Raw genomic sequence first — 26,491 nt, forward strand, 5'->3', positions numbered from 1 at the left:
ATACCACACTGGATGAGTCACATTTCATTAGAACAGATGAACCGAGAATTGAAACTGAAACCAACAGCTCACTCTCAACTTCATCACCAGGGCAGAGATTCCCTTTGAATACAATTCCCTTTGAATACAATTCTGAGTACATTTACTATCACAGCTAAAGTCTAAAGTACATGAGCGTGCTTTAAAACAGTTACGAAGGCCTTTAACTTTAATGCTAAACATATGTTACAGTCACCAGATTAGGCCAAGATGGAGTCACTCATGCTAAGCCCCATGTCAGCAAACCAAAGCTTAACTAAGTTTCTATGCTCAGCTCTCCCAGAAAAGGAAGACCTAGGTCAGTCAATTAGCACTTGCTCAGCACAAGTTATCTGACCTATTCCAAGTCTTCCCTTTGGTCCACATAAGGGAAGTAACCCTGCTCTAACCAATCAGAAGATACCCAGTATAACTTTTTTTTTGTTTCTGCTTACTGGGGCTATAAAAATCTCTGCCTTGTAAGCTCCTCAGAGCTCATTTCTATCTGCTAGAATGGATGCTGCCCAATCCATGAATTGCTGAATTAAATGCCTACTAGATCAGCAAATTGTCTGGGGAAAATTTTCTTTTAACACTTAAAATGTATGTTGTTTTTTTCAAAACTGAATTTTGCCACATCTTTCCTTCTAAGAATACAATGTATTAACTGAATTTAGTCTATTGGTTTTTATATACTACTAGAGGCCCTGTGCATGAAAACTCATGCACTGGAGGAGGGGTCCCTCAGCCCGGCCTGCCCCCTCTCACAGTCTGGGAGCCCTCAGGGGCAGGAGGCGACCTGGCGATCAGGGGAAGGCGATGCCCCCATCACACCTCTGCTTCTGCCACTGCCAGCAGCACAAGCCTCGGCCAGCCCTGGTTACCTGAGTCTCGGGCGGCCCTGGGAGGCTGGGCAGCCACTATCCGAGGCTTGCCTGTGCCTCGCGCCAGCCCTGGGTGGCTGGGGGGCTGAGGAGACTGGGGGACTCTGGAGGCAAGTGCACGGAGCGGCTGGACCCTCCTGGGGGTGCGCCCAGTCATGCTGTGCACCTGCCACCCTGGCAGGGCTGAGGGGACTGGGCACCGCCATCTTGTGGCTATGGTCGCCACCATCTTTGAGGGTGTGCCAATCAATTAGCATATTCCCTCCTTATTGGCTGTGGGTGCTGCCATCTTTGTGAGGGTGTGATGGTCAATTAGCATATTCCCTCTTTATTAGATAGGATACTAGAGGCCCGGTGCACGGGATTTTTGCACTGGTGGGGGGCGTCGTCTGTGGGATTGGCCTGCTGTGGGAGTGCCTCTCATCCCTCTCAGCCCAGCGGCGCTCCCATTGTGGGAGCGCACTGACCACCAGGGGGCAGCTCCTGCATTGAGCGTCTGCCCCCTTGTGGTCAATGTGTGTCATAGCGACTGGTCAACCGGTTGTTCTGGTCATCCTGCCATTCGGTCGCTGGGCTTTTATTATATAGGATTTTTCCTTTATTTTATGCAAATTATGCACAGATGCAATATTCAGTTCAAATACTATTCTTAAATAAAATTAACTTGGTGTTGGTACTGTTATGCTTAAGCTGTAATTTTAAATTAAATATAGAATATTGTTAACTTATGAGATATTAAAATAACCTCTTATTTAATTAATGCTATTTGTTGTTGTTCTTAGAGACATGTAGAATATAGCGACACCTAGATGAATGAATGGTAATATATTAACCTTTTGCACTCGGATGTCGAGTGTGACTCGACACAGTTAGCATTGGTAGGAGCTCTTTTTATACTCTTTGAATATATCAATAATTTAAAATATAAAAAAATCCAAATAAATAAGTTTGTATGAAAAGAAACTCCAGTTTTTTACTCTACTGCCGTGCTTTGTAAAATCTGGGGTATTTAAAAAATTAAATCCCGAGTAGAATAAAGGAATAGAGAAAAAAACAAGTGAGTGCAAAGGGTTAATGATAATAAGTCAGCGTGAACTATGTTTACAAATGTCTGCAGTAAGGTAAAACCAGGGGTGGTGGTAGAGTCTATTGTTTAAAGTGTTGCCAAAATCTTCATGAAGGTTTAAGCTATATATTTTTAAACATAGCAATATCAAAGCTTTCAGTGGGAGAACAATAGACTAGTTTTCTCTTGAGGAGAAGAATATTACTTGACATTGGTCAATCTAATACCTTGGAAGAAAGAATCTTAATTTAACAATTTAAGTTGCTATCCTCTGGGATCTGAGTCCTCTTTCTGGCTTGAGATCTGGTTTAATATCTGGTCAGAGGAGTTCAGGCTCACCTTGACCAGCTGGCTGAAAATGAAGATCTCTAGAAATAAAACCTAAATCAACCTAGCAGTTGCAATCCAATCACCAGTCAGAGTTCTAGGAGGGAATGAAGCCACATGCCCGAGGCCAGCAGGATTCAGCTCATCTAATTGGGGCAGAACCTTTAACAACCTTAGGAGCCTGGGAGGATGTGTCTCCAGACATACGTCAGCCTGATGCAGGGCAATTCTGTCTCTTTAGGCAGTATCCCCAGGACATGAATGTAATCAACATTTTTCAAGCTGCAATCCAATCTAGTGCATTCTATTTATTTTATTACTAGAGGCCCGGTGCACGAAATTTGTGCACTGGGGGGGGGGTGTCCCTCAGCCTCAGCCCAACCTGCACCCTCTCCAATCTGGGACCCCTTGGGGGATGTCTGACTGCCTGTTTAGGCCCGATCCCTAAACAGGTAGTCAGACATCCCTTTCACAATCTAGGACTGTTGGCTCCCAACTGCTCGCCTGCCTGCCTGATTGCCCCTAACCACTTCTGCCTGCCAGCCTGATCACCCCTGACCACTCCTCTGCCAACCTGATTGACGCCTAACTGTTCCCCTACTGGCCCGATAGTCCCCAACTGCCCTCCCCTGACAGCCCGGTCACCCCCAAATGCCCTCCCCTGCATATTCCCTCTTTATTAGATAGGGTTTTTTCTTTAACATATTGGACAGTGTACCTGCCGTGGTCTTGACAAACCAGTAAAAATGTAAACCCAAACTAAAAGTGTCATAAAATAAACTCGTTAAACAGGAATTTCATGAGACTTTGGAAAGGTGATATCATGTGGTTGTTTCTTCCTTTTCTCCTTCTCTTTCTTTTTCTTGATGTTTCATCTTTTGTCCTTTCTTTCCTCCTTTTATTCCTTTTCTGTCTCTAATCAGTCTGCTGGGGGCAAGGGAAATTCCAAGGCTATAGGTGTGTGTGGGAGGATCACTCCATGGGGGCGCAGGCCCTTTGGAGGCTGACACCCAAGGCTGCCCGAGGGAAGGGATAGCTATTGGGGGCACAGCTGCCTCCCAGGCCTACACCTTCCAGGCTGTGGATGGGAGCTCATCTCTGGGGGTGGGGGTGGGGGGGGCGTGCAAGGGGATAGCAGTTGCAGGCGCCTCCCAGGCCCACAGCCCAGGCTGAGGCTAGGAGCAGATCACTCCCGGCGGTGGGGGGTAGAGGGGTGAGGGCAATGGCGGCGGGGAGGGCGCGGCCGCTGGGAGCTGATCATGAAGGGGGTGCACGGCCACCTCCCAGGCCACTGCCCAGGTTGCCACTGGGACCTGATCGCTCCAGGGTGTGTGCCACCTCCCAGGCTTATGGCCTGGGTCACGGCTAGGAGCTGATCATGCCAGGGGTGCATGGCCGCCTCCCAGGCCACTGCCCAGGTCGCCACTGGGACCTGATTGTGCCAGGGAGTGCGCCACCTCCCAGGCCTATGGCCCAGATCGCTGCTGGGAGTGGATCTCACGGGGTAGGGGATGGGGCGCCACCTTCCAGGCCAACAGCCGGGTCAGGGCTGGGAGCTGATCATGCTGGGTGTGCGCGCCGCCTCCCAGGCCTACGTCCCAGATAGCGGCTGGGACCGGATCTCACGGGGCGGGCACCACCTTCCAGGCCGACAGCCTGGGTTGCGGCTGGGAGCTGATCGAGCCGGGGGTGCGCAGCCACCTCCCAGGCCACTGCCCTGGTCATGGCTGGGAGCTGATCGTGCCTGGGGGTGCACACCGCCTCCCAGGCCTACGGCCTGGTTTGCGGCTGGGAGCTGATCGCGCCGGGGGTACGAAGGCGCCTCCCAGGCCAACAGCCGGGGCTTCATGCTGCCTGCTCTCAGCGGCAGCCCTCCCTGGGTCTGAGAGGACTGGGCGCCGCCATCTTGAGTCTATGGGCGCCGCCATTTTGTCGTGGAGTGATGGTTAATTTGCATATTACTTTTATTAGATAGGATTGACATTATTACAGATGTCCCCCATTTCCACTCCTTTGCTCCCTTCCACCCAGACTCCTGCCCTCCCCTCCTGCTGATCTTCACCACATTGTTGTCTATGTCCATGGGCTACGCATATACGTTCTTAGCTATGCTTTTCACTTCTTTAATCCCATCTGCCCCACCCACCTCCCCTCTGACACCTGTCAGTCTGTTCCATGCCTCTGGTTCTATTTTGTTGATCAGTTTATTTTGTTCATTAGAATCATTCTTATTTTCTGAGGTGGTGATGTGTTAACATGAGGGTAACTGTCTAAAGTGATTCTAGAAAATGGAAAGCGAGAAGTCAAACACATCAGAGGTCCAGCACTGGCTATTCAGACAGAAATATCCCCAGAAAGGAGAAGGACAGTTCGATCAGTTATTCTAGTTTGGCGAGATATCCTTACAGATGCTGATCCCATTTGTTTGAACTGTGTGCTCATTAAGCAATTTTGAGCCAATTTGGTCTCTTGAATGGACCTATTGGCAGGGAAAATACAACTTGTACAAATGGTGGTTCCCAGTTGTCTTTCTGGAAATGTCTGGATTATCCCATAGTATCATTGGAGCTGTCCCCATGGGCTGCCCCAGATCTCTGGACAAATTTACTCAGTCCAGATTCTTGCCCAGCGATGGTGAGGACTCTACGCTGACGGGTTATGTCAGAGTTGAGGTATCTACCCAGGAGGTGATGAGGGAGAAACTTTAACTACATTTACTTTAAAATCCTCATTCCTTAAAATATCTATGTTGGTTATACATTATGATATACACAACATACGATTACAGTAGTACATGAATAGAATTTATTCTATTCATGCTTATGGGAATGTGGACTTAAAGGTTTTAATGAGCAGGGTACATACCCTGATGAATTTCTGTAAGGCCTGTACTAATGGGTCCGGGGCCAATCTCTGGGATTCTGGGTCATGACAAGATAACATGCATGCCTTTGCTGGTGCTCCTTGTACTTCAGGATGCTAGGAGCTCACAGCATTGTTATTATTTGTTTATAATGCTTCCAATAGACTGCAAGCTCCTTGAAAGCTGGGAGCAAACCATTTCTTCTTCTTAATCTTTGGCCCCAGAACAAAGTAAGTACTCAATAAATAATTACTAAATCAGTGGGTAAGTGAATAGCTGTATCTCTCGATTATATTCAATTCCAGTCCACAGGAAAACTCCTCATGGGACAACATCTACTTTATAATAACTTGAGTATTGAAGGTTCTAAATAAATAGAAATCAAAGCTAATGCTGCTTTAGCACCCACTGATCATTGGATATGGCTTCCACTAGCACACCAGCATTTTCTGACCCATGACTTAATTTCTATGGATCCCTATAGAGCTCATTGAACAATGCCATGCATTTGCAAGACTGATGGCCTCATAACCTTAAGGTTATTACAACAGGTGAAATTCATACCTACAATCAAGGTCAGTGCTGTGGAAGGTAAAGTGACATTGGATGAGAATGCCAAGTGGGAAATAAAACAAAGACTCGTGCCGAAGCAGGAGGCAGGGATGGCCAGTGTGGACAGGCAGAAGGGGTCAAGGGTGGACATTTATGGGGAAAGGTGAAGCAGAGCTGAAATACATATCTGAGCCTGGAGGGACTAGTCAACACTAACAATGATGAGGTAGGTGGAAGAGGTCAGGAGCCCAGCCGAGGGTGGGACAACAGTTATCAGAGGCTGGGCGAAATGGCTGGGGGGAGATTGATGGCTCTATAAGCTTGAACATGATTGGGGCATGTGAAAGCATTTTAAATATATTCTGGGCTCCTCTCCTGTGGGGAGAGGAACCAGGTGGTACCTCCAGCTGGTACAGGGGAACAGGGCTGGGGGAGCCAATTAGACATGACTGACACATCACTCAGACTTCAGTGAACCATCAGCAGAAAATGCAGCATCACCTCTTCATCCCAACCCTTCAATTGCCATTTTCTTTGATCTCACCCATAATTATTTGGTATGGGATTCTGACTTCAAAATTTCTAAGGGTATTTTCTGATGAGCAGCAATTCACTGTAAGCCTAATTTTAATTTCTAACAAAGCATTGGACATACATAGTTTTCAAAGTCAAGTGGTGCTAGAAGGGATAGAGTAAAACGCAGTTCCTGCTTCACCTCTCCCCATCCCAAACCCAATTTAGCGAAAACTCAGTCTGCACCTTTAACTTTTTAAAGTATATCTCTATATGCCTAAAATATACATGTGTAGATATTTATAAATTTATGCATCTCAGATAGTCTCTATTGGCATTCCTGAATGCAAGATGAGGACTGAGCATTTTTACAAGCCAACCTCCCTGCTCCCTATTCTCCCCAAACGGCCAAATGACAGCTTTTTGGTTGTATTGAAATTCAATATATTCTAATTCTTGAATCTCCTGGAGTTCTGCAGTGTGCTTCTCAGCTGCCTGTCAACAGCCTGCACTTGCTGATTTTCTTATAGGTTCACAAGGAGCGACAGAACACGAGGAGCACTGAGGTCCCCTCTGAGGTGGTCATGTTGGCAAGGGCGGGGACCATGAGGATGTGCTGGTGGGAAGGTGGGAGGGATGACAGCAGGTGAACTTATGGGGCTGCTCTGGCCTGTCTGTCACTTGGTGCAGATGCTGTGTAGTGGCACACATGTAGGTTCCTGAGTCAGACCATCTGGCTTCATCATCCCTAACCCCTGGGCAACTTTGGCCAGATATCTTGATCTTCCTGAATGGCAATTTCCTCCCTTATACAATGGAATAACAATGGAAACTCTCATAGGGTGTTGAGAATCACAGGAGATGATAAAAAACACTTAGCAGAGTGCTGACACAAAATAAACGTCCAACACATGTTATTCATCACCACTAAACTGATGGCTACAGTATCATGTACAGTCACTGCCTAAGGGCTTGGCCAAGGTGGGGAGAATGGGAAATGGGGTTCCTTTCCTTAACTAGGCAAATAGCTTCAACAAACCCTGGCTCCTCCCCAGCCCACTTTATTCAGAGGGCCAATTCTCTAAGGGGAAGCAGCAAGCTGGACTTAGCTCTCTTTATAGTTCTCACTTCTCCAGCTATCGGCTCATCTCAGACCCATATCTACCTCTGCCCTTCTGTTCTGTTCTTTTCTTTTCTCACTCCTCTGCTCCCACTCCCTGCCTTTCAGAACTGTGTGCTCCCTATCTCTTCATCTCCTTATTGACTTAGAGAAAACTCCATTCAGGACACACAAATGGGAATATCCCTGCAATGTACTATATGGTTTTGTAGAGTATCCATTAAATAAAAATATGATGAGAGAGTGAATGAGCAACTAAGGCAGTAGAGTGATCCAAACACTATCAATAATTGTGTCTGAACAAAGGTAGACCAGAGTGCTGACGGGCAGAGAGGAGTGTGCAGGTCTCACCTTGGTGTCAGGCCTCTGCTGTCTTTCCTTCCCCCTCAGAGGGGAGATAGGTAATTAGGAAAGTTGAAGAGGCAGTGGCTGGACCAGTTGGCATTTGGCTGAGTGGAGGAGATGGTCTGTGGGCTCTGCCAGCTGTGGTTTACTGAGGTGTGTGGCTGCAGGTGCTGTCTGGACGCCAGGAGGCTTGTCCATCCTCTCAGATTCAGCAATTTCCTGGAGCCACTGCATTAAGATGCTTACAAAGCTTCAACTTTAAGGGGCAAGCACTCTGCATTGTAAAAAAAAATTATTAGGAGACTAGTTACTCTGAAAACTCTAGTGACCCACAGCTTAGAAATTGGAGTGTTCTTTGGGTTGTGCACGGAGTCTTTTGTTTTTTATTATGGCTGGGTGCAATTTACAACAATAAACTAGACATCTTTTTTGCATGCACATTTGAGTCTATTTGCAGAGGTGTCCTTACAGGGAAAAAAAGTTACTTCCTTAATTAAACCACCTTGTACTTTCAGGGAAGGTAAAAGTTGCTTTGTTCAGCTCTCAGCCTCATTATATAGGGCAAATTAAAGTCAAAATGAAGGGGTGCATGTTAAAATGCCACTCGCTCGGCAGTTTCACCCTCTCCAGAAAGCCTTCTCCATTGCTACAGCTAAAGAGGGGCTGTTATACACTTGTGGGAGGAGTCAATGATATAACTGGGCAAGAATGGCGATAGAGTCCCAAGGAGAAAAAGAACACGATGGTGAAATCCTAAAGGTCACGATGCTCAGGACACTTGTTGCATAGCTGTGGGCTGCTTAATCGCCAGACCATGGGGGATGCGATAAAATGGCTTGTTCCTAATTAGTCATGAAAACTCCTATGTCGTATCTGCCAATGGTGCATTTAAACGTAGGGGTACTTAAGAGATAATTCTATTTCATTTTGAATGCTTGAAACAGTTATGTGTACTGGGATGCTTGGAGGTGTGGGGGCAGGTCTAAGTTTTCTTGTAAAGCTCTTCAGGGTCCCCACAATCAATTCCAACATTTCCTCAAACTTTCCTCATTTGGGGCTATTAGTTATGCCTATTTTATACTAGTCATCCTAAGTGTATTGGGGTTCAAAGTGAAAAGTTAATAACCAAAAGTAGTGAAATGAATAGCTAGGTGTAGAATGGGAACATGTTGGCCTCTTGTTCTTGACTCAAATTTCTGTCTTGGGTCAATCTGAAAGGTTTCCATGTGACTAATTCCAAAGAATGAGGGAATAGCAAGCCAGAACCTTTCACACCTTGGTAAATAAAGGGCTGGGGGGAGATCTGTCTGATTTAGCAAAACTAAAACTTTTCTGTATCTGGAGGTTGCAGGAAAAAATTTATCACATCTAATATCCTAATATGTAAAAAGCTAGGGGCCATCAGTACTGAAACAACTGGACGGAACAGCAGGCTTGTGGGGCGACCAGGCCGGCAGGGGGGTTAGTGAGGGACGATCAAACGACTGAACAGCAGGCTGCATGGGGAGACCAGGCTGGCAGGGGAGCAGTTGGGGGCGACCAGGCTGGCAGGGGGGCAGTAAGGGGCAACCAGGACAGCAGGGGGGGCAGTTAGGGGTGACCAGGCCAGCAGGGGGGGCAGTTGGGGGTGAGCAGGCTGGCAGGGGGAGCAGTTAGGGGTGAGCAGGCTGGCAGGGGGAGCAGTTAGGGGTGATCAGGCTGGCAGGCAGAGGTGGTTAGGTGTGATCAGGCTGGCACAGGGGGCAATTAGGGGCAATCAGGCAGGCAGGCTGGTAAGCAGTTAGGAGCCAGCAGTCCTGGATTGTGAGAGGGATGTCCCAGATTAGAAAGGGTGCAGGCTGGGCTGAGGGGACCCCCCTCCCATGTACGAATTTTGTGCACCAGGCTGCTAGTAATTATTATATGCAAGTTGAAATTAAAAATATTTAATAAGTTGTGTAGTACACAGAAGTCACCACAGGAGGGCGACTCTGGGGATTGTCCAGGGTTTAAAAGCTTGTATGTCTGTCCAGGGATATATCTGCTTTTCTTAATTTTCCTGGGCCATTTCACCCACATTCATGGTTTTAACTACTAGTCACAGGTCAATAATTCCAAAATTTATGCATATAGTTAGATCTCTACTATGACTTTAAAATTAGGATATACATTTCTTACTGGACAGCTTACCCTTGTCCTACAAGTACCTTCCTTAAACACTATGACTGAAAGTGAATGCATTTTTCTCCACATTAACTATACCTGCAATATACTCTACATCAGAGCTGTTCCCACTTTGCCACTCAAGCCAGAAACATGAGAGTCATTCCTGGGCATCCAACCCAGCTCCAAGGCCTGATAACCATCCTCTGACACATTCTGCCTTACACCCCTCCTCTTCATTCCTCCTGCTGCTGGGCTCAGGCCACCCTCTCCCACCTGGATGCACATGAACTCCAGTGTTGTTTATCATAAATCCAGCCTTTAAAAAGCCAACAGAGAAATCTCTCTAAAATGCACAACTGGCTATTTTACTCCCATGAGTGAAACCCCTGATGGTTCTAAAAGCCCGCAGAACACACTGCAAGCCCTCTGTATAACCACGGTCCTAGCCTGTACTCGTGGTGGTCAAGGATAGCTCTGAGGGTGGCCAGCCCCAAGCATATCACTCTGTCTTTACTGTGTCTCCTGTTGGTATCTACTTCCTCGTATCATTTTCTCTCCACATCTTCATAATTCAGGTCTAATACCATTAAGTTCCCCTTTTACTGTCTGTCCTGTTGTCATGAAGAATGGTCACAGCAGAAGTGGAACTGACTGTGATGCATCTGGCCACACTCTGCCGCTGTGCAGCGGAGGGGTGCTGTAATGTGAGATGGTCCTTAGGCCCTCACATATTGATAGTCTACAAAATCCCAGAGCCCCACCTCCACAGAAAAACAGATTTTATATCAAATCTATTAGGTAAGTACAATGTGGAAAAAGCCTCCCATTTTGGCAGAAGGGTGGACGGGAAAATTGCAAACTGCTCTACACAGCGGAATAATGGATTGATATGATCCGTACAATTATGTTACATGAACCAAAGTTTCCTTTTTGTGCTCTTTTCATTATAGGAAATAAAAAGATTCCTTTATCCTAGTCATAGAAACTGTCATTTTCCTACTGAAAACTACCAAGGTCCCTATGTCTTCAGGGGTGAGATCAGTAAAGCATCATGCAAAGAGGAGATGAGCAAGTGGATGTCGGCTTTTAAAACCTGTCTCTTTATTTGTAAATTGGAAACATAGTTCCTTTGTCCACAGGGTGGTTGCAAGGATGCAAAGCAGAATTATGAAATATGAAAGAACCGTGAAAAGGCAAACCATTTTCTCTATACCTGTATTTACGAATAATAATAGAAAATAACAGACTTTGTGTATAGGGGTGAGGTGGTTGCTCTGACTTATACAGAACATGTTGGAGTTTCCTAACGGCTCATAAATCCTCGAGAAGGGAACAGTCGGGAGAAGGCCTGACATCACATTCCATTCAGCGGCTAAGTGAACATAATTTCTAATATAAAAATAGCAAATCCATGCCTAAACAAATGTTCAGATTTTAAAGATGAAAAGAGGCCACGATCCTATGTTCCAGTTGCAGTTCTTTGCTGGTACACAGACCCTGAGTCTGGCTGTGGTCACCCTGGGATAAGGATCATGAAATGGAATTCCAGTCAATCACAGGGGACACCCACGGGTCTGAGGTTATGAAAGACTAGCAGGGGTTTTCTAACTTTGTGTTACATAATGAAAACAAATGGTAAGGTGGGTGCAGTGGCATCCGATAGGTTGAACTGAGCAGTTTTGATTGTCAAGAAATCTGGGAGTTTGTATAAGGGCAGGATAGACTGTGAGGGTGACAAGTGGCTGAAATGCCTCAAGAGTGAGTAGTGTTTTCACAGAAAGACACTGCTGAGTGTGCGGGGACCCAGAGGGCACACACGAACCGAACAGCTCTCCAGGTCTGCCAGGGCCACAGCATAAAGGATTTTCACTGAATGAAGAGCCTGCTGCAACCCCACACAGCGGCCCTCCCTCCACATTTATTGACCAGAACGTAGCACAAAGGAACATGCCCAGATAATGAAATACTGATTAAGGCTACCTGATGGTTGCACTTACATTTTCCCACAACAAGATCCCAAGTTGTGAACTAGAGGCTGTGGTGTCTCAGCCTTGCTCTTGTGGTTACTGGGAGCCACGGGAAAACTGCCTGTCCAGAGCGGAGCTGCTTGGGAGTCTCAATATGCTAAGGAGTGAGTTTAGATTATAATAATAAGTGCACGATAACGTTTTAACTGCCATGGCGGGGTGCTGCTAGTCATGCTAATTTGAACCTGAGGAGATGGTGGCAAAGTCCGGGTTTTAGAAGCAATTACTCCATCAGACTGGTAGCCTCCAGAGTACAGCAGCTCTGACACGGCACCATCTGACCTTTCCTCGGTCCAGGGCTCGGGAGAAAAAAATGGGCTTTCCAATCTAGATCCGAATGGATGCCGATGGAACCAATCTCACAGTTCACCTCTGCAAAGCTTATGGGAAGTTTGTGGGATTTATTGTTTCAAGAACTGAAGGACATTTACCTACCGATGCAGGGGAATAAATTTCAAGTACATTTAGTATTGGAGAACAGTCGCTTTAGTGCCTATTTCAATCCACTTGATTTTCTCCTTAATCTTCCATCCTCCACCTCGACTGGAACACCCCCCCCCCCCCCACACACACACACACCTTTTTAGTTTGAGGCTTGAGTGGTTTGTAAAACTTTAAAGAGTTTTCAATAGCAAAAGTATGGAAGCAACCACAATTAGAAAACTAGTGTGGGATATTCCGAAAAATAAAATACAATGTGGCATAAGCAGTGAAATAGACCTAGGCAAATTCTCAACTGTATATTGTAAGGGGCAAGCAATTTTCAGAATAAAATGTATATTGTAGCTCCATTTTGTTAAAAGGTATATGCACCCTGATACATATACAGGCAGTCCTTGGGTTACGTCGGACTCGACGTATGTCATTTTGTGGTTATGTTGCCATCTCCCATCTATATATATAAAGAGGTAATATGCTAATTGGTCCTAATGGTGTCCCAGTCATGCTCAGTAAACAGGCTGCACAAGCACAGGAGCTGGTGGGCGGGACAGGGGCGGAGACTTCCACCCGCAGGCCTGCCCAGCGCTAATATCACACTGCCTCAGAGGTGGAGGCTGCTCCCGACAGAGCCACACACAGGCAGGAGCTGATGGGTGGGGACACAGACAGGGGGCCTGGCTGAGCCGCCACAGCACAGCTTGAGCAGGTCTGGAGCGAACACAGAGAGGGGGGCCTGCCCGAGCTGCCGCAGTGCAGCTTGAGCAGGCCTGGAGCCGACACAGACATTTTTTCGTGAAGGGACTGGAATCCGTGTTCATGAAAACACCTTGGTGGCTGTGGCGGCCGGCAGTGGCAGCAGCAGCAGGGTGATGGGGGTGGTGCCTTCTCCTGACCAGCCCGGTTGTAGAGGTGTCAGTAGGACATTCCCTAAGGGCTCCCAGACTGTGAGAGGGGGCAGGCTGGGCTGAGGGGACCCCCCCCCCTCCCGCCCAAGTGCATGAATTTCATGCACTGGGCCCCTAGTTTATTTATATATATAAAAAAAGTTCTGTCATTTCAATGTATGTACATATGTGCTTTATGTTTTTTATTATTTATTTACCACAAGTAAAGGTCAGGAATTGTTATCTTTCTTTTAAATTTTTTTTTACTGTTTCACTTCATTACTGCTGTGTATGTGCTCCATGTGAGTGACCTAGGTGCTTATGTAGGTGGGTTCCAACTTACGGCGAAAATCGCGTTAAGTCGTGCCATAGGAACGGATCTCCGATGTAACCTGAGGACCTACTGTATGTGCATATACACACACATATATAATACACACATACACACATGTGTTTTTGTGAAAGAGTACAGAAAGAGAAAGGAGAGAATAAGGAGAAGCAGAGACGAGAGTCTTAGATGCCTGGAAGGAAGGAGTCCTTGGGAAGATGAGGAGGTGTGCACGTTAATGGGACCAGGACAGACGCCTGGGCACAGAGCAGAGTGAAGATGATTTAAAAGTGCTCTGTGCCTGAACTTACATGACCTTTACAAGTCATGTAAGATACAAGTAAAGGTTAGATTTCCCCCCATTATTTTGGTTATTGGACTATGTTTTTTTTAAAAGAATGCCTGTGTCAGCACTATGTAGATGAATTAGAGGAAGCCTCAGCTTTTGCTTTTGGACTCTAAGCCTCTGGGCCTCACCCTTAACCCACACAGTAGCTGCAGTAGGAAGAAGGGACACTGTTCCTCATGCTGAGAAAGAATAAGGCTCCTGAGACTGTACCATTCCCATGTACAGCTTCGATGCCACAGAGACATTTCTGAACTACAAACTACCAATGCCTAACTAACTCGCTAAACTATGCTGCTGTAAAGCTTTCTTCTTACAATGAATTCTCCTGGTCATAAGCAAACTTTTCTTCATCAATACTTATTCCATTAAGATTCTGGACTTCATAAAGTTATTAGTACTTATTAATAATTAACTTCACAGGTTTATTAATAGCTATTCATAGCACCTAAAACCTATCAAACTATGTTCCAAGCAATGTTTAATATAGGCATGATCTCAATTATTGAACCTTCACAACATCATTTGGAGTACTAGTATTACTTCCCTTTTTCATATGAGGAAACCGAGGCACAGAAAGTTTAATGTGAGTTTCATCTTAAACCAAGGTCTCATAGCTTCAATACAAATGCTCTTTCCATAAAAAATGCTGCCATTTAAAAAAATAAATCATTTCCTTTCTACTCCCCCACAGCCCTCACCTCTTCTTGTAAATAAGACCCTCCAAAAATTCCTAAGAGATTTTATGCTGGTCTTTCCTGACCTCTCAAAGGAGTCTGAAGATGCTATTGTAGGCCTGTCCTCAGATTTCGGCTGAAGGAGGCTAAGGGGAGATTCTCCTGTATTTCTCAGGTACCTGGGGTTGGTTGGGGAGGGGAAGATGACCACATTTTGCTTCCTGCCTCTACTGAGAACCTACTCTATATCATGCCCAGCCCCAGACTTCATGGGAGAGCTAGCACCTCAGAATTTTGTCTCTGCTTCTGATATCATCCTGGTCCACTCTCTCCCTTGCTCATTAGGCTCCAGCCACACCAGTCCTCTTTCAAAATGCCAAGCTTATTTCAATCTCAGGACCTATTTCTTCTTCCTAAAATGCTTTCCAAATATCTCTGCAGGATTGACTTCTTCTCATCTTTCAGAAGCCAGTCACTCTTCAGATCCAATGCCATCTTCTCAAAGAAATGGGAAATCCATCCTGAAGTCACCCTTGCCATTCCCTGTGGATTTCATTTTTTATATTCATATTTCACTACCTGAAATATCCATTTAGATGTCAGGTTTACTTATTTGCTTACTTTCCTTCCTGGTCTGAGATATAAGGTCCATGCATGAGCTTGCTTTGCCTGCTTTCCCCTCTTCTGTGTTTCTAGTGCTTAGACCTTACTTAACACATAGTATGTGCTCAAGAAATGAATGAATGAGACGTATCACCTTAGGTCTATGCATTTGGGAGCTGTGGGTCATGTAGTCTAACAACCAAGGAAGGTTTCCAAAACTCAATCTCTATATGGGGCTGGAATTGTTACTTGAGTAAATGAAATCTTGTTATTACATCAGGGAAGGGATGAGCTAAGTAATAATATTGAAGTTACTCAGATTAGCCTAAATATGATCTCATATGACAAAATACTAAAAATATTAATTCTTTATTTCAAAGTCTATGATATGCCTTGTCAAAGTATTTGTGAGTTTTTTTTTTCCTCAAATGACATGGAGCTGAGTTAAACTACACATTTTCTGGTTCCATGTGACCTGCGGAGATAAGATCGGTAGCACTGAGGTGGAAAGCTCATGTGGAAGAGGCCAATTGTTCTAAAATCGGCTTGGATGGTGTAGCTTCCTAACGTCTTATACTCACAAAGTAGTTTGAAAATGTGCAATGCTGACTGAACACTGGGTTAGACCATGTGTGAAATGTCCAGTTTTCCCACATGAATTGAAGTTTGTGCTGTAATACTTCACAATGATGTTTATCACACTCAACAACCCTGTACCCGTTTCCTGGAGTGTGGATCTGGCTGGAAGAAGGCATTCTCCCTCTCTGATATCTCCAAGTAGCTCTAGATTAACCGCAGGTTGAGTGTTGGGCCTGCTTCACCCAATAATTCTGCCTAAGCTCCAAGTCTCTCCTCTTCTCTCAGCCTGGCTGATGATTTTTGTAGGCTTATCAGGAATATTAGGATCTTGCTCTTTTAGTCTTTGGGTAAGGTGTGTGTTCCAGTGCTTACTGAGGATAAACCTTTTGATGTTGTGCTTGCCGTCACCGCACAGGCTTTTGCAGAAATGGGAAGAATTGCCCACTGAGAGACTTTAGGAATGCAGGAAGGTAATCTTGGTGCCCTTCTGTTGCTTGTAACCCTGATCTCCAGTTGGGTCTCTCGCGTCACCTTTACCAATCCTGCTGGCAGATATTAATCAATGGAACCTCCATGATGTGGTGGCTGATAACAGCTTAATGATTATTCACCTGTGGTTTTTTATTATTTTAACTAGAGCCCCAGTGCGCTAAATCACGTGGCCCCACTCACCTGCGCGCACCTCACTGCGCCCGCCTTTGCCACGCCAGCCTCGCCGTGCCAGCCTCGCTGTGCCCGCCTCACCGTGCCCACCCACCTGCCACCCCACCTGCCTGCCGGCCACCAGCCTTGCTGTGATCAAAGCCTGTGGCCGTGAGGGAGGGAGCAAGAGGTGCTCCATGAACTTCATGGTGACCGGTCATTTGGTCGTTACGGCACTGGCTTTTTATAATATAGATAAGGGACTCCTGCAGATTGAAATGCCTTTAGGATCCAAACTAATTAATCTCTAATGGTCTGATTTCAAGTATCAGCAAAGGGTGGAGAGAAATGTATCCATAATCATGGTCTATATTTATACTTATAATGATTATCTAGTTGTTGCCTTTTAGCCAGGATCTATGTTTCACTGGCAGCACACACAGAAAAATGTTCAGCTTCAAAATCATGATGAACGAGGAGACAATATTAGAATAACACCACGGAACATAAACTATTATAATTTTCTCCACTAATGAGAACCAAGTAGTGATATCTAAAGTTTACATGTGAAAATGAATTTGGACATTGATACTTTTAAGAAGGAAAAAAGGGTCCATTTTTATACTTAAGAAAAATACCGTATATGTTGAAATGTGCTTAATGAAAAAAAATAACAGTGTGAATGCAACATGCCACACTTCAGGAAAAAGGTTAAACTACTTCATGACTTTTCCTCTTAAAACTAAACTTGAAAATATCTTTCTTTGAAGAAAATCCACAGGAACATTTCCTCTCTATTTCACATGCTTAAGAAACTAGAGAGCATTCCAGTGTATATTAATCAGAAAATGCAGAGCAAGAAGGGAGGACATTATCACAGAGATGATTTGGGAGATGAGAGACCAGACCTGATTAGTTTCCACAATTCTGTTAAGGATTACTTTCCATGAGTGAAACACATTATTCCCTTCAGATTATTTTTCCCGGGTTGTGCTCTTTTTGCATGTTTCAACTTGATATTCAATTCTTTATAATCATCAGCTCACAAATTTTATTGGGCACTAAAGTAATCTTGCAGGGCTTGCTAAACATGCAGCTTTCTGAGCCATATTCCCGGTTGTTTGGAATCACTCAGTCCTGGGCTCAGGAACCTGCCCTTTTAATGAGAACCTCAGCACCTCTTGGAAATGACAGAAGTTTTGCAAACATGGTTTTGGAGTTTGTGTGATGCTCCAATCACTTATTAGAAGCCTGGCTAATTTTGAGCTTTGTGAAGGGTGAACATGACATTCATTCATGTTATCGGTGCAGCCAGATCAGAGGCTTCACACTGAGACACAAGGACATTGTCAGAGTATTATGCTAAGCGAAATAAGCCAGTCAGAAAAAGACAAGTATCACATGAGCTCATTCATGTGTGGAATCTAATGAACAAAATAAACTGATGAGCAAAATAGAACCAGAGACATAGAAGCATGGAACAGACTGTTGACTCTCAGAGGCAAGGCATAGGTGGGAGGGTGGTTCGAAAGAGATCAATCAAAGAACTGGTTTGTATGCATATATGCATAATCCATAGGCACAGACAACAGGGTGGCGAAGGCCTGGGTAGGGGACAGGGGTGGGCTAGAAGGGGTCAAAGTGGGAAAAGGGACACATGTAATACTTTCAACAATAAAGATTAAAAAAAAGAAATCGTGCCTGGCTCCTGACTTAGGTTTTAGTGAACAGGTTAGGTTGGAAGGCACCCAGACACAGAGAGCAGGTCCATCAGTGTAGGTGAGAACTTTTCCTCCTTCTCTACAGACGGCTGCACGGTGACAGCTGAATTTGGCTTCTCTATGGGTCTCTGGGAAAAACAGGCCTTTGGGTTCAGTCCATGATCCAGCAGGGAGGATGGTCAGAGACTTGGTCTGCAGCCTTTATTCTTGGTTTCTATGCTGGTCACTCAGCTCTCGAGACATTATTCTCTCTGGTTCTTTTCCTTCCACTTTACCATTGGTCCATTCATTGGCTCCACTGCCTCTGAACATTTCCTAATATTTATGTTTTCCAGGGCTCCCCTCCTGCTCTTCTCTCTTCATACTGTCTCTCTGTGTGACCTCCACCATCCTCCCATCGGTAACCACCATCCATGTCTCCAGCACAGACCTTCAACCAGAGATCTAGAGCTAAGTGCCAGAACTCCAGGAGGACAAGTGTGTCTTTTCAGATCTCCTTCCAGAAGCTGGAAAGAGCAAGTATAAAATCAAAGCCATTGCCTCACCCTGAGGTTGGCTCCTCTTATGATCTTTATCTTAAAAATATCCCTGTTCAGGAAGGAACCCAATGGTAGGAAGCTCTAGGCTCTACTCTGAGCCACAACTTCTCTGCCCATGGACAACCAGATGCCACATTCTGCCACCTTCACCTCCAAAGTGTCTCTCAAGTTGTCTCCTCTTCTTTTTCCCATTGCTCTTGTCTCTCTGGCTTAAATACTCCTATCTCTAGTGTCACCCTCCACTGAGTCAACAGGAGCTTTCTGAACACAGACTTAATTCGCAACACATGTTACAAATCTTGGTGGCAGATTCAACCCCTCCACCTGCAATGACATTGTACTTTTGTGTTCCTTCTTTTCTTCTTAGTCATAATTAACAAAAATGCTATTATTTGTAGAGATAATGATGAAAAAATATAATAGCTGATATTTGTAGGCAGTTTACTGATACTATGTGTCATTCAATGTGCTAGGTACTTAATATGCACTATTCCACTTGAATTTCATAAAAACCCTAAAAAGTAGGTGCCGCTGGTTTTCCCCTTTGCAGATGGGGCAGTTGAACTTAGAGAGATTAAGTTGCTCAAGTTCACATGAGTAGTAAGAGGGGCTGCAGGGCAACTCTGTCGGAATCCAAAGCCTGCACCCCTAATCACTTCCCTCTGCCTATTTTTATCAAGTTTCAGCAATCCTATGGAGAGTATTCCTCCCATATGCATTTAAAATCATTTTAGACACTCCCATGGGTGTAGTTATGGGTTTGAACGGATCCACCTAATTCCTACCCAGGTAGGTCATGGTGAGTTTCTCACTATGTTGCTTATAAAATAAACATATGTCGAAGAGGACAAAACCTACAGCCCCAGCTTTCTAGAGTCACGATTTACTTTCTATGCTAATAGTCTTTCAAATGTATTAGCTGTTAATGACTGAGGAACTCTGAAACTTCTCACAACGTTAATAGATTTGTTATTTCCCAAGTACATTCACCAGAAAACTAGTTGCAGAATTTTGGAATGTCAATGAAAGCCTGGATAAAAAATGTTAAACAGGTTCTTTACTGTAGGATGTCTCACAGTTACCAGGTATTGTGATTCTCAGAGGGGAGTATACAGTATGTGCTTTTGAATACATTTGACCACAATGCTAATTTTTAATTTTTTAAAAAAACATAGCTCTGAAATATACCTAAATGGGAAATGCCGAAGAGCCACCTGTTAATACAGAGTCAATCTTTGCATTCGAAACATATGACCATGCTATTTATTTTTACTTAAACCCCATATATGTATTGAAGAGCATCACCATGTTTTTATTCTATTTAGAAATTATGGTAACTGGAGCAATCACTGTGTTTGAGAAGATGTGGAGGATGATAAACTAAAGTGTTGACCTGTGTCTTCAGGAGGCAGATTCATGAAACAAAGCTTGATTTTTTAAAAAAGAAGACTGTGGATCCTTTCTTCTTTGCAACTCTCTTTGAACATCTAATACATCATTCATGTACTCTCTTTATTTTTTCTTTTATTCACAGGCTCTTAAGATAGGCAGGGAGAGGCTCTGCACTCTGTAACTCCTTTTCCCTAACATGAATCAAGGCATTTGTAGAAGCAGTCACCCACCATTACCAGGTTCCACTTTCGTGGGAATCCAAGCTGCCCTGGAAGAACAAGAGCAGGGTCTGTTCTCAATGGGGCATTTTTAAACCATAGTAAAATGTTTCAAAGCTCTCTTCTTACTCCAAACTGTTGGGCTTTGGTCCTTGGCAGCAAGACCCTCAACTCCTCAGGAGGGCAGCCTCCCCCAGGTTCCACAATGCATATGATCTGCAGTCCCATGGGGGCCTGCCTGCCTCTGCTCCATCACCCAGGCAAGCCAAGAGTAAAACACGACATGCATCTCCATTCTTTGCAGGGATGCTTGAGAGCTCTCCTGGCTTTCTGCCTTTTTGGAATGGGGACATTTGTTCAGATGGAAGCATGGGTGACTATTTCTGTGTGGGTCAACAGAACTAAACAGAAAACGAGGACTTTTCCCCGCCACACACAACATCTGCTTTTGTTGGTCAACATTCAAACAAACAGCTGTAAGAGTTAGCAACCTGTTTCCCCAAGAAAGCGAGACAGGTGACCCAGATCAGAAACTTGTCTGAGCTTACTCTGTTTTCCTTATGTGAATACATATTACTTTCAGGTAAATCATTGGCAAAAAAAGGTAATCTCTAGGCCACTTTGGCATTATTAACACATGCCTGCATCCTTCCTCTTTTTAGTTGCATGGTGGAAATTTCATCAAATTCCCTCCTTCCTGAGGACCATCAGTTCTTTATGTCTCTTAAACCTGAGGGAGGTGGTCTGATCTGGACCCTGTGGCTCTAGGCCTCTTTTAACTTCCCCATGTCCACACGTGCATCAACACCCAACCAGTTTAAACGGATTTTCCTTCCTCTCTCACTATAATGCTGGGGGTTATCTTTGGCTTGTGGTGTCTTTAAGGTTACAAACTGACCTATGGCTATAGTTCAATATCAGATGTAGCAGATATATCAATAATTGGGATGTATTAAAATCACTCAAGATAAAGACTATATATGGAAAAAAGAATGAAGAAATAACTTTTTCCAATCTTGGGTTTTCTCTATTTTTCCTTGTATCATAAATAACTATTTCTTAGAATAACCAATATTTCTATTTGATGACTTTTTGAAATCTATAGAATATTGCCTTTTTCATTCTCATTTTGTCTCACAGGCACTGGCTTCTCTCAATCCTACATAACTGAAATTAGGTAACTTCATCCTTTAGTTCATTACTTGTCAATTTTGAGAACTGGGATAAGTATATTATTCCAAAAGGTAGGTGTAAATTGTTATGTGAGAATATGAATAGCAGATTCAGACAAGTATAAAAACAAAGGAAATTTAAATGAAGGTCATAGTTTATATTTACTCATTGGGGTTGGGGGAAGGGGTGGAAAGCAAAGTGTGATATATAGTTACCTAAGGGCCAGGTAAAAGGAGATTCCCTGCTGCTGGCAGGTAAATCTGCATCCTAGTGCATTCTTGCATTTATACATGCACATGCAGAAAAATATAAACACAATTCTATGTGGTTTGGACAAAACTGGGGCATCAGGAATCTTTTAGTGTATTTTGCCTAAGCACAAAGACTAAGGGTCAAATGTTGCAATGTAAAGAAGTGCTAGTGGTCAATGAAAATGCATACTCTGAGAAAAGTACAACACAGTAGTATATACTCTCACTTAGAAATATCACTATGAACTTACGACATTAAAATTTTTGAAACAGCAGCATTTTTTACCTACCATCAACTGTCCTTGTTACCCCTTGTACCCAGATCTTGGACTTAAATATTATGCCATGCTATCCTCTGCTACCTCTGGTAGGGGTACCGAGTCCATGTCTTGGAACAAACAAAAAAATTGGATTTGGTCTGGAAACATCTTGTTGTTGCCAGAAAGCAAGCATAGTACTAAAACACTAAAAAAATGGGGCCAGGTTAAAGAGACTCACTCCTGTTGGCCAAATTTTGATGACTTGGCATTGTGTGTAAGAGAGAACACAGTGAGCATAAATTATGGTTGACTAAAAGAAGCAGAGCCTAGTCTCCAAAAGTTTATTTGCTTATAATACTTAGAAAAGAGTTAATAGAAGGCACATAAAAGAGAGTTATAATACAAAGAAGGGTGAACAAAACCAGATATGTTTATCAGGGTGTTAAAATAGGTATTTTGTTTCCTCTGCCAATTATATTCCTGACTATAAATTATATAGTATACTAGAGGCCCAGTGCACGAAATTGCTAAATTCATAGACCTAAAAAAAATGGTCTCTAAAAAAAGCATAAAGGAAAATAAATATTTCCTTCTAAAGAAAGTGGTATAGACGGAATGTTTGTATTTCCCTACTTCATATGTTGAATGTTAACATGCAGTGTGACAGTACTAGTATATGAAAGCAGGGCCTTCTGGAGGCCATTAAGTCATGAGGATGGGGCCCTCATGTTTGGTATTAGTGCCCTTATCAAAGATACCCCAGAGAGTTCCCTTGAAGTCCCTTCTGCCATGTGAGGACACAGTGGGAAGATGGCCATCTGTGAACCGGGAGGGGGCCTTCACCAGACACTGAATCTGCCTGCCTCTCTCTCTTTTTTTTAAATAAGTCTTTATTGTTCAGATTATTACAGTTGTTCTTCTTTTTTCTCCCCATAGCTCCCCTTCACCCAGTTCCCACCCTACCCCGTGCCCTTATCCCCCCACCATTGTCCTCGTCCATAGGTGTTTGATTTTTGTCCAGTCTTGATCTTGAACTTCTCAGCCTCCAGAACTGAGAAATAAATTTCTATTGTTTGTAAGCCACTCAGTCTATGGCATTCAGTTACAGCAGCCTGACCAGACTGAGACAGAAAGGACCGGACTAAAACCCCTTTGACATTAAAGTATGAGTTACCATAAATACATAATTTCAAATTCTCCTCAACAAACCAAATAATTGTAAATTTCTGCTTGGTCAAGTTAATCCCGAGACTCTTTTCTTCTCAACATTGCACCTGAACATCATTTAAGAACTAAATGAGACAACATTTAATGATTTAATAGGAGCAGATCCAGGCTTAGAGAAACACAATAAATGTAGTAGCAGAAATTTAATACGGTAGAATAAACTGATTGAAAAAATGTCTGGCTGGGTCATGCTATTATTGTCTTTGCTGAAAGGGTAAGGGGAACACTGGATCTTGTGATCTCTGCCAGATGGAGTTAATAGGTCAATGATTTCAAAGGGCCATATTCAATGGATTTTAAAATATATGTATATTTTTATTGATTTCAGAGATGAAGGGAGAGGGAGAGAGAGATAGAAACACCAATGATGAGAGAGAATCATTGATTGGCTGCCTCCTGCACATCCCACACTGGGGATTGAGCCCGCAACCTGGGCATATGCCCCAGCCGGGAATTGAACCAGGACCTTCAGAAGATAATCTAGTTCATAGGTCCATGCTCAACCACTGAGCCATGCCAGCTGGGCTCAATGGATTTTTTTAGAGGGGGAGGGGATGGAGTCTGGTGCCTTGAATTGAAGTGAGGATGGCATGACCCTTACAGGATATTAGTGTAGGTAAGCATTATCTTGGATAGAGTCAATTGATTATTTTCTCAATTTTGTGTAACAGATTTTTGACTAGATTTTGATTCCAAACTGTTTTTATCCATACAGATTCAGAAGGGTGACCAAATGACAGTCACAAGCAGGCAGTGAGGAGGGCATGGGACCCTTCAATTCTCTTGGACCACATAAGTCTCTTCCCTGCGCCCTTTCTAACTGTAAATGGAACACCCCACAATGACTGCTCTTGGATGTCCTGCCAACTATAGTGGGTGGGAGTTTAGAAGCAAAAACCACAACAAAACAAAACAATAAGAATAAAACCCCATTGTGCAAATATAAGTGAAAATTTCTAGTAGGATTGTTAAAATTGAAGGTAGGTCACTACTCATGCTTACTTCTCTTCTTCACCACTCCAATGCATCCACACTTGCTACAGCAACCCACAAGTTGCTCTGCCCTCCATGTGGGCTGTGCAGGAAGGTCACCACTCAACACCTGGCCACATCTACAGCACCCCACTGCACACTCAGCACTCTGCCTCCATCTGCTTTGTCCAGCTCCATGTTTGGTCACACTTTGCTTTCATCCTTGCCTTTTCCACCAGTCACGCCTGATTCCCCATAACACACAGAGCACATGGACTATCCTCTATGCTTCAGCGTAAACAAAGATCAGGCATGGTAAATATAGATGCTATTTCATCCAAACACTTTTTTAAAACAAGAGCATGTTTAATTTTAGAAAGTTCTAAGAAGAAATATTACATATATTTAAAACAACTATCAAAAATTTTAACATTCTGAAATGAATGGAAATTTTATTAAAAGGTGAGAAATTACAGTAATAACTGCTAATCTTTTCACTTTGAAAGCTGAAAAAGCATGGGTATTCTTTTAAAATTAGTTCAGATATAGTATTTAGAGTAGATGAAATACTCAACTAGTAAAGATTATATCTATTTTAATAAAAGAGAGCAGATGGATTAGTCAACTAGTAAAGATTATATCTTACATAATAAAAGCTTATTATGCTAAGTGTCCGATGGTCCGGTCGTCTGCTCAACCAATCAAAGTGTAATATGCTAATGATATGCTAAGGCCACTCAACCGCTTGCAATGATGTGCACTGACCACCAGGGGGCAGATAGTCGATGGATGACCAGTTGCTATGATGTGCACTGACCACCAGGGGGCAGACGCTCCGACTGGTAGGTGAGCTTGCTGTTGGGGTCCAGCAGATGGGACTGAGCAAGATGGGCTGGACAGCCCCTGGAGCCCTCCCGTGGCCCATCCTGGGTTGGCCAATCTCCCGCATCCCTCCCCAGCTCCAATCGTGCACTGGTGGGGTCTTGTGGCCTGGCATTCACCCTCTCCCAATCTGGGACCCCTCGGGGAATGATGGAGAGTCAGATCCCGCAGGCCAGGATGAGGGACCCCACTGGTGCATGAATTTGTGCACCTGGCCTCTAGTATTTTTTAATAAAGGAGATTTTATAAGACATTTCTTTTTTTGTTTTTAATAAATCGTTATTGTTCAGATTATTACAATCTTTATTGTTCCTCTTTCCCTCCCCCATAGCTCCCCTCCACCCGGTTCCCACCCCACCCTCTGCCCTTACCACCCCCCACTGTCCTCATCCATAGGTGTATGATTTTTGTCAGTCTCTTCCCACACCCCCACACCCCTTTCCCCCCAAGAATTGTCAGTCCACTCCCTTTCTATGCCCCTGATTCTATTATATTCACCAGTTTATTCTGTTCCTCAGATTTTTAATTCACTTGATTTTTAGATTCACTTGTTGATAGATATGTATTTGTTGTTCATAATTTTTATCTTTACCTTTTTCTTTTTCTTCCTCTTCTTAAAGAATACCTTTCAGCATTTCATATAATACTGGTTTGGCGGTGATGAACTCCTTTAGCTTTTTCTTATCTGTGAAGCTCTTTATCTGACCTTCAATTCTGAATGATAGCTTTGCTGGGTAGAGTAATCTTGGTTTCAGGTTCTTGCTATTCATCACTTTGAATATTTCTTGCCACTCCCATCTGGCCTGCATAGTTGAGAAATCAGCTGACAATCATATGGGTGCTCCCTTGTAGGTAACCAACTGTTTTTCTCTTGCTGCTTTTAATATTCTCTCTTTGTCTTTTACTCTTGGCATTTTAATTATGATGCATCTTGGTGTGGTCCTCTTTGGATTCCTTTTGTTTGGGGTTCTCTGCGCTTCCTGGACTTTTAAGTCTATTTCTTTCACCAGGTGGGGGAAGTTTTCTGTCATTATTTCTTCAAGTAGGTTTTCAGTATCTTGCTCTCTCTCTTCTTCTGGCACCCCCATTATTCGGATGTTGGTACGCTTGAAGTTGTCCCAGAGGCTCCTTACACTATCTTCATATTTTTGGATTCTTTTTTCTTTTTTCTTTTCTGGTTGGGTATTTTTTGCTTCTTTGTATTTCAAATCTTTGACTTGATTCTTGTGATCCTCTAGTCTGCTGTTGGATCTCTGTATATTATTTTTTATTTCAGTCAGTATATGCTTAATTTCTAGTTGGTCCTTTTCATATCCTCAAGTGTCTCACTAACTTTATCGGCCTTTTCTAGGAAATTCTTGAAAAACCTTATAACCATGGTTTTAAACTCTATATCCAGTTGTTTGCTTTCCTCCATTTCTTTCATTTGTGACCTGTTTCTTTGTCTCCGCATTTTGGCTGCTTCCCTGAGTTGATAGAGTGGCTTTGTGTGCTAG

General features: G+C 43.8%; 1 protein-coding gene across 1 annotated transcript in view; it reads right to left on the reverse strand.

Annotated features, from left to right (window-relative positions):
• CNTNAP2 (contactin associated protein 2) overlaps window positions 1–26,491 on the reverse strand; it is a 1,845,950-nt gene that overhangs the window by 196,280 nt on the left and 1,623,179 nt on the right. The gene's annotated exons all lie outside the window — the stretch shown is intronic.

The sequence above is a fragment of the Cnephaeus nilssonii genome (genome assembly GCF_951640355.1).
Source record: "Cnephaeus nilssonii genome assembly, chromosome: 12".
Lineage (NCBI taxonomy): Eukaryota > Metazoa > Chordata > Mammalia > Chiroptera > Vespertilionidae > Cnephaeus > Cnephaeus nilssonii.